General features: G+C 40.6%; 1 long non-coding RNA gene across 1 annotated transcript; it reads left to right on the top strand.

Annotated features, from left to right (window-relative positions):
- The first annotated feature begins 842 nt into the window (after nucleotides 1–842).
- LOC134535494 (uncharacterized) lies at nucleotides 843–7899 on the top strand. Its single transcript, XR_010075627.1, has 3 exons — nucleotides 843–1931; nucleotides 2048–7761; nucleotides 7878–7899. It is a non-coding gene; the product is annotated as an uncharacterized LOC134535494 (long non-coding RNA).
- Nucleotides 7900–9084: the final 1185 nt, after the last annotated feature.

Raw genomic sequence — 9084 nt, 5'->3', positions numbered from 1 at the left:
ATACACATCACTGGCGAGTACTAAAATATTCGCTCACATGTTTTTATAGCTTTTGCTCTAATTCAGCTTCCGGAATAAGTAACTTACTTGTCTAGCCTTGCAGGCTAACTGAAGGACAGACGTTATGTTGTTTTGATCGCTATAAATACAAGTTGTAATATTTTTGTGTTTCCTGCAGGTTTGAGACTGGTATTTCGCCTACATTAGAGTCGTATTTTACATGCTTTATATTAGCTTCACCTGTATGTTTGTCTGTCCGTCTGTAACTCTGTCTGTCCGTCTGTAACTCTTTCGACTAAGAGTGAGTGACTCATCACTGTAAAATGTCCCACCCATTTCATTACGTTCGTTAGCCGAGCGGTCTAAGGCGCGCGACTTATGTAACGTCAGCTTTCTAATTCAGCGATCGTGGGTTCTACTCCCGGCCACGCCGAAAAAAAATGTTTTTCTTTTTTCTTCCCGGTAAATTCTAATATTATATCCATACATCTAACTGCAAATGATTCGTAGAGACTTTACCATTTCTTTGTGACGTTGCAACTCCAAATAGTTATCTCAGATGGTAATAGGTAGTGTCGGTAACTCATTTCCCTATGATAATTATACATAAATATAGTTTAAAAAACTAAAAAAACATGCTTTTAAAGAATATCAAACTAAAAAGTTAAAAATAAATATAGTTTAAAAAACTAAAAAACATGCTTTTAAAGAATATCAAACTAAAAAGTTAAAAATAAATATAGTTTAAAAAACTAAAGAAACATGCTTTTAAAGATTATCAAACTAAAAAGTAAAAAATAATTTTAAAATTAAATTTATGACAATAGTATATTGTGCCGAATCAGTGCTACTTTAGGCACGATTTTTTTATTTTTTTGGTTTTACAAAATTTTAAATTTTTTTATAACTTTAATTTTACGCTTTCGCCCCATCCAAACTTGTTCGGTCAAGTGTACCGGCAGGTTACCTTGTTGAGCAGCATAGTGCTCTCACCACCGTTTCCCACCAAATTTGCTGGGTCTAGCCGACTACAGGACTATCATCAGCAACGGTATCCACTGGCCGTCGCGTTTCGTCACGAGTTTAGCGCTACGCGTGACGAAAGTAGCCGCCCTAAGCTTCCCATGGTCACCCCCACCCCTTCTCGGAGGTGTGCTGAAGTTTGCGGTCTCTAACACGTTTTGGTGTCCTTTTTTCAAGTTCCGCCGCACGTCCCGACGTCTGGCCGGCGAATTCTCCCAGGGCAGGTCATTCACCGGACATACCCCCCACCCCATCCTGGTCCACAGCGGTCATCGGCCAGCCGCGGCAATGTCCCCTCTCAAGGCCAAAATCCCCCCCCCCCCACTTGCAAAATGGCGGCCATCAAGTGCCGCGATGGTCTCTGCGAGACTCCGACCTGCATGCCTACACCATCTATCGACGAAAGGACGAACCAGCTGAGAGCGAGAGCACACTACTGACCACCCTATCCCCTCCAGGAGAAACAGTCGACCTCACACTCAGTCGATAGGTCGCTGGAGCCCTTTTTTTTTTTCTTTCGGAGCCCTTCGGAGCACTTCGGGGTTCCCGATCCCCTCCTCCAGAGGAACAGACGACGGGACTAAAGTTTAAGTTAGCGTCCCGGCGCCATTTTCAGGGATTTTGAGGGCAGCTCTCGTCCAGCGCGCATCTTTGCAACAAGTCGCAGTAACGACCAGCAGCTATCGTGATCCGCTTTCGGCAATAATGTAGTTGCTTCTGAGCCAGGCCATGTCGCCTAGATTTTTTTTTAGTTTTTCTTAGTAGCTGCCCAAATAGTCAAGTTTAACTTTAGTTTTCTTTGGTTTTCGCCATAACTATTTCTTCTATGGCTACCGCGAGCTCCCGTGCCGCGCATCCCCGGATCACCCCCAGGGACAGCCACTATCTACTTCACCCTGCCAGCTAAGGTAAGCTGCACTTCGCCCCACACAAACCTGTTAGGTTGCCTTTTTTTTTGGGCTTAACTTCGCCCGTCATAAACTGCCTGCTAACCAAGCTAATCCAGGTGGATTATTGGTTACAGGCAGGGTTCCAGAATCCCAGAGGGTTCCAGAATCCCAGAGTACTTCAAGGACCCCAGACCAGTTCAAGATGGCGGCCCAGTTCCGGCGCCACATTTTGCACCTCAACCTGTAACTCGTGAGCCTCTATAACGGAGTCTCCCTCCATCTTTCGGCACCCCTCAAAAAGAAGTGAAGAACATTTTATAACTCCGCCAGTTTTAGGACGTTTTCCATATTATTATAAAATATTGTATTTTAAACACATATATTTGTTTGATGAGCCTGCGAGCTCAATGTTCCTAAACAGTTGAACATAGCATAGTATGAAATGGTGTTCCCCCCCCCCCCCCCCCCGGCCCCTCTTTCTTCTTTCTTTTATTCGTTAGTTACTCAATGTAATGTATCAAAAATAAGAATCTGACATTGTTAGCAGTTTTGTTTGTAATGGCTGTAATGCCGTAAGATATTTTCTAATGTAAGAAACCTATCAATGACAAGATACTAAACTACTAATCAACAGTAAAAGCCTCTAATGAAACCAAACCATACGAGTGTTTTCATTTGCTGCTACTTGAAACCACAATCCACGTAACCTTTCCTACTGTCAGGGAGGTTAATTTTAAATTGTGTTTGTAAGTGGGCTGTGCCCCTCTGGCAAGTTCTTTTAGATAATTAGCCTGACGCTTCCACCGGACATTTATTATCAATAATTATGGTTTTGTTTTGAGCACAGCACCACGGTTACAAATTGGTAGCAGAGCATGGTTACGGTTACAATGTGGTAGCAGTTTGTGTGATATGGTTACTCTTAAATTGTTAACTGTATTTTGGTTTGATTTATGAGAATGCTTTAAATTTATTTGGTATAAATATTTTTTTTTGTTTGTCACTAAGATTTTCTATATATAGTATTATTGTAAGTCCTAAAACTGGCACCCAATCTGATTCACCCAAAGTGAGTTAAATTAAAATTCTCTCGTATTTTACGTCCCGCTCTGACTGTGTTTGCGCGCGGTGAGACACCGCGCGGCCCCGTCGGTGCGACGGCCCTCAGGCATCGTGCCTTATCAGCGCGCGTGTCATTCTCCCTGTCATTCTCTTCACCCCTCCCCCTCACGCCTCACCGGCTGGAGGAGGTGAGGTCATGCCGTTGACCCCGTGTCCGGCAGCGTAAATAATGCGTTACAATCTAGTTTGTTCCTCACGGCCGACAGTGCCCTGAGTTTGTCTAAATTCCTCCTTTTATCTGTCTTTTTTTTTATAACACATCCGCCTGCAAACCAGGCAATCTTTGTGAAAAACAGATAATAGAAGTCCTTTCGGACATCGTGGTATTTTTTGTTTTGTCTCTCGGCGCCTTGCTCCACATGACAGGGCCGCCAACCGCGCGGAACTCTTCTCTACTCCACCCACGTAACACTTATTTTGTAAACAAACTACCCATGCTTTGTATGTCCTAATAATATTATTTTTATGTCACAAAACAAGCACTATAAATAATCTATACTGCATTAATTTTAGCAGCAAAGTATTTTCTTAATCTAAGGAAACGTAAAATATAACATAACATATTTATATAACTTATAATAATATAAAAAATACAAATAATATAATATAAACCTTTTGTTTTAGCTAATGTTAAGAAACTTCCATTGTTTACTATTTCTAAGTATCTTAAAATTAACGATTAAGTATTTTAATAATACATAAAATAAATCTAAAAAAGGGTCCATTCATTAAGTAACATAAAATAAGAATATGCTCATAAGTAATTTTAACAAGTACTCTAATCCTATTGCATCGTTCACAAGCAAAGTGAATATACTTCGACGTACCATTTCATTGTGTCACCATACACACCCATGTGCCTAGCTTTTGTTTAGATTTATTTCGTGATCACCCAACGAGAGGTGCAATCACTCATGCCTTTAAGGAAAGGTTACTGAATTAAATTGTTTATATACACGGGTTGAATCCCCAATACTTTTACGCTAGCCATGAGGTGAGGAATTTATTGTAAGATAGAGTACTAAACTTTTTTAACGTCGAGTTTTCTATAAACAATTTACCAATTAATCTAAGAATACTAAGTAAAGGATAAATAATATTTTTGTAATTATGAATTTTGAGTAAACAATTTATTAACTTTTATATTTTTTTGGATCGGTGTTCATTTCCTTTACAAGGTGGTGTACAGCTAGGTAATTTTAAACATCTAAATTTTTTTCATTATCCATTTTTCATCCAAATTTGTTGATCTTTCGGGTTTCGAACCCGAAATAACTCAGGGGTGAAATTCCCTCGTAGGTCTCTCTGCTTCAGCCTGATGGTCTGATCAACCGTCAGAGCTTGAACATATTGAGCCTATGTGAGTTAATAAATGTAGGTATCCGGGACCGAGGTGTACTTCGCTTTTTAAGCAAGTATTAAATTCATCTATTTCGTCTGATCCATCGTCAGATTGTGCAGAGCTATGTCTCAATGCCTTCGACTTCTTATGGACAGCGAAACAATTATGTACAGGGGTTATATTCCCAATCTAGTTTGTAAGTTACGGGTTACCATACCCATTTACAGGGGTTACAATCCCCATTAGTCACTGAGTGCTCAAGGACGCATTTCCCTTGTTTCGGCCTCAGTGCTTTTCGGCCTCCCTCACAGCGCCCATTTTGGTGTTCCTACACGATATCCAATATCTGAGATCAACAGGATGAATTTCATTTCATTAATATAACAACGGCATAAATAGTTGTAAGCTTACAGGTACTTTAAGGTTAAGCTTTAAATTTAATTTTTTTTATTTATTAAATGATTTTAAGGATTTATTTTAAATAATTCAAACCAAGTTTAAATGGACTCTATTTAATTATTAATCTTGTCTTGGACTAAAGTGTTACAGTCAAAGGTCATGGAATTAATTCTGCTTTATTACAAGTAGTAGGGCAACAGACATATTTTTTTTTATCTTTTCTTTTAGCTCATTAATAATAATAAAATCAATCATATTAAAATACGTATTCCCCAGAAATTAAGCAGCTACGAGGTGACTAGTCTCATTTTAATATTTAAGGTAATCACCGAGAGTAGTGAAATACTTTCAACCCCCAACGAGAGGTCCACTTAATTAATTTGGGTATGTTTGAGCATCCCGTTTCTAGACTAGCACAAGCTAGGTAATTTAAGATATTTTAATTTTTACATACGTAAGTTCAGTCTTTAACAAGCTACTTGACGTAAATAGTTTTAATTTTTTTTACTCAGAAATACCTCTCTGATATTTTTTGAATCTTCATGAATCTTGTTCCACGATTTCATATATTTAATTTCTGATTACGTTCCTTTTTTTTAATAACCATAATTCGTAAAGTAAGCAAGAATATGTTTGTAGTGTTTTTTTGTACTGATTTTGCGTTAATACTTGTACATGTTTATTTCTTTATTTTCCCTTGCACGTAAATGTGATGTACAGTGACGTACATAGAGTCTGAGCACTGAAGCTGTCACATCTAGCCATTTTTCTTTTTTCTTTTGCATTCTACCCCAAAGTTGGATTTCTTTTACATCGTTATCGATGAGATTGTTTATTTAAGTAAGAGCGACGTGACTTCCAGACGGCAAACTGGTTTCTTTTATGTGTTTTTCTAAAATAGGAGCTAGGTCAAGCTAGCCAACGAGCGGCGCAAAAGTTAGGGTCCTCTGAGCCAACGAGCCATGACCAAGGTCCTCTGAGTGAAAAATCTCATGACCATTTTCGAGTGTTCTTTGGGTTACATTCCCACCACTCATTTTTGGACGGCCTATGTTCAAACCCCCTCTCAGGCAGTGCGAAGCCAATCAGCAGTCATGGAAGATCTAACCGCTCCATTATAATTTATCCCTTTTTGATTTATAATTGTTGGTTTATTGCATTTTACATTTCTTTAAATAATTTAAATTTGAGTGCGAAGAGTCGTTAATTTATCGTTTTGTTTGCAGAATACATTTAAATAATAAATATTAGTTAATAATAATAAACATCAGAGTGGTATGCGCTGAAATTTCTTAATTTATCGAATATTTAATATTTTTAAATTCATTCTCTCCTACGGATTGTTGATCTGTTGGGGTTTTCATCCCCAATCATTTAAAATTCCACCAAGGGAATTCCACCCTTAGGTCCTGTGTCACTCCGGGACTGAGGCTCTGTTTCGCCTTCGGGCAAGCAGCAAATTTGACTGTCTTCTCCATCGCCTGACTGTGCAGGGCTAAGTCCCAATGCCTTCGGCTTCTTATGGAAAGACTATTGTACAGGGGTTTACATGCCCACTTTCATTATTTTCAGGGGTACACAAATCCCCACCTTCATAACTGGCACCCGACTGACCAAGTTCCGGTTCCGGCCCAGTGTTTTAGGCCCGCCTCACAGAGCCCATATTTAGAGTTTTTGTCACGTGACACCATTCCCAACATCTGAGATCAACTTTCCTCATGACATCATTCACCGTTAAGGGTAATTTAAATAATTATATACACCTTCCATTTTATCAAAATATTTTTTTTATAAGTAGTAAGATACAGGCGAACCTGGTACTAGTTTTACTAAGAAGTGTAAGTTTATTTTTTTCCCTATATGCTCCGCATTCAAGCGGGGGAGTATGTGCCGAATCAGTGCTACTTTAGGCACGATTTTTTTATTTTTTTGGTTTTACAAAATTTTAAATTTTTTTATAACTTTAATTTTACGCTTTCGCCCCATCCAAACTTGTTCGGTCAAGTGTACCGGCAGGTTACCTTGTTGAGCAGCATAGTGCTCTCACCACCGTTTCCCACCAAATTTGCTGGGTCTAGCCGACTACAGGACTATCATCAGCAACGGTATCCACTGGCCGTCGCGTTTCGTCACGAGTTTAGCGCTACGCGTGACGAAAGTAGCCGCCCTAAGCTTCCCATGGTCACCCCCACCCCTTCTCGGAGGTGTGCTGAAGTTTGCGGTCTCTAACACGTTTTGGTGTCCTTTTTTCAAGTTCCGCCGCACGTCCCGACGTCTGGCCGGCGAATTCTCCCAGGGCAGGTCATTCACCGGACATACCCCCCACCCCATCCTGGTCCACAGCGGTCATCGGCCAGCCGCGGCAATGTCCCCTCTCAAGGCCAAAATCCCCCCCCCCCCACTTGCAAAATGGCGGCCATCAAGTGCCGCGATGGTCTCTGCGAGACTCCGACCTGCATGCCTACACCATCTATCGACGAAAGGACGAACCAGCTGAGAGCGAGAGCACACTACTGACCACCCTATCCCCTCCAGGAGAAACAGTCGACCTCACACTCAGTCGATAGGTCGCTGGAGCCCTTTTTTTTTTTCTTTCGGAGCCCTTCGGAGCACTTCGGGGTTCCCGATCCCCTCCTCCAGAGGAACAGACGACGGGACTAAAGTTTAAGTTAGCGTCCCGGCGCCATTTTCAGGGATTTTGAGGGCAGCTCTCGTCCAGCGCGCATCTTTGCAACAAGTCGCAGTAACGACCAGCAGCTATCGTGATCCGCTTTCGGCAATAATGTAGTTGCTTCTGAGCCAGGCCATGTCGCCTAGATTTTTTTTTAGTTTTTCTTAGTAGCTGCCCAAATAGTCAAGTTTAACTTTAGTTTTCTTTGGTTTTCGCCATAACTATTTCTTCTATGGCTACCGCGAGCTCCCGTGCCGCGCATCCCCGGATCACCCCCAGGGACAGCCACTATCTACTTCACCCTGCCAGCTAAGGTAAGCTGCACTTCGCCCCACACAAACCTGTTAGGTTGCCTTTTTTTTTGGGCTTAACTTCGCCCGTCATAAACTGCCTGCTAACCAAGCTAATCCAGGTGGATTATTGGTTACAGGCAGGGTTCCAGAATCCCAGAGTACTTCAAGGACCCCAGACCAGTTCAAGATGGCGGCCCAGTTCCGGCGCCACATTTTGCACCTCAACCTGTAACTCGTGAGCCTCTATAACGGAGTCTCCCTCCATCTTTCGGCACCCCTCAAAAAGAAGTGAAGAACAGTTTATAACTCCGCCAGTTTTAGGACGTTTTCCATATTATTATAAAATATTGTATTTTAAACACATATATTTGTTTGATGAGCCTGCGAGCTCAATGTTCCTAAACAGTTGAACATAGCATAGTATGAAATGGTGTTCCCCCCCCCCGGCCCCTCTTTCTTCTTTCTTTTATTCGTTAGTTACTCAATGTAATGTATCAAAAATAAGAATCTGACATTGTTAGCAGTTTTGTTTGTAATGGCTGTAATGCCGTAAGATATTTTCTAATGTAAGAAACCTATCAATGACAAGATACTAAACTACTAATCAACAGTAAAAGCCTCTAATGAAACCAAACCATACGAGTGTTTTCATTTGCTGCTACTTGAAACCACAATCCACGTAACCTTTCCTACTGTCAGGGAGGTTAATTTTAAATTGTGTTTGTAAGTGGGCTGTGCCCCTCTGGCAAGTTCTTTTAGATAATTAGCCTGACGCTTCCACCGGACATTTATTATCAATAATTATGGTTTTGTTTTGAGCACAGCACCACGGTTACAATATAAGCAATACTAGTATAAATGAGAAAAAAGCATGGGGCGCTTAATATTCAAAAAATATGGCACAAAGCGCCTCAAGCTTTTTTCTCATTTATACTAGTATTGCTTATATACTATTGTCATAAATTTAATTTTAAAATTATTTTTTACTTTTTAGTTTGATAATCTTTAAAAGCATGTTTCTTTAGTTTTTTAAACTATATTTATTGATACGTGAGTGCTATGTGGGAATTTCATCACTACAGTGATGGGTATGTCGGTAATTGGAAGCTGTATATGGCATCGGTATTATTAGTTAAAGAGTGTTCCCATTTTTGATATAAAAACATGTTTTTTTCCCGAAAGCAATGTCAGTGTTATGCTCTGTGGTTTCGAGCAGACTCAGTGGGCGTGCCTACAGGTAAGGCTCGCTTGTGATTGGACAGCACGTCTTGGTCCATCCCCCTAGCTTCTTCGTCACACACTTGAAGGGCCGGTGATGGAGTGTGGCTTTGTGAGCCACAGTAT

This window comes from Bacillus rossius, chromosome 8 (genome assembly GCF_032445375.1).
Source record: "Bacillus rossius redtenbacheri isolate Brsri chromosome 8, Brsri_v3, whole genome shotgun sequence".
Lineage (NCBI taxonomy): Eukaryota > Metazoa > Arthropoda > Insecta > Phasmatodea > Bacillidae > Bacillus > Bacillus rossius.
Note: the sequence above shows the minus strand (reverse complement) of the source record. Positions and strands in the feature narration are given on the sequence as shown.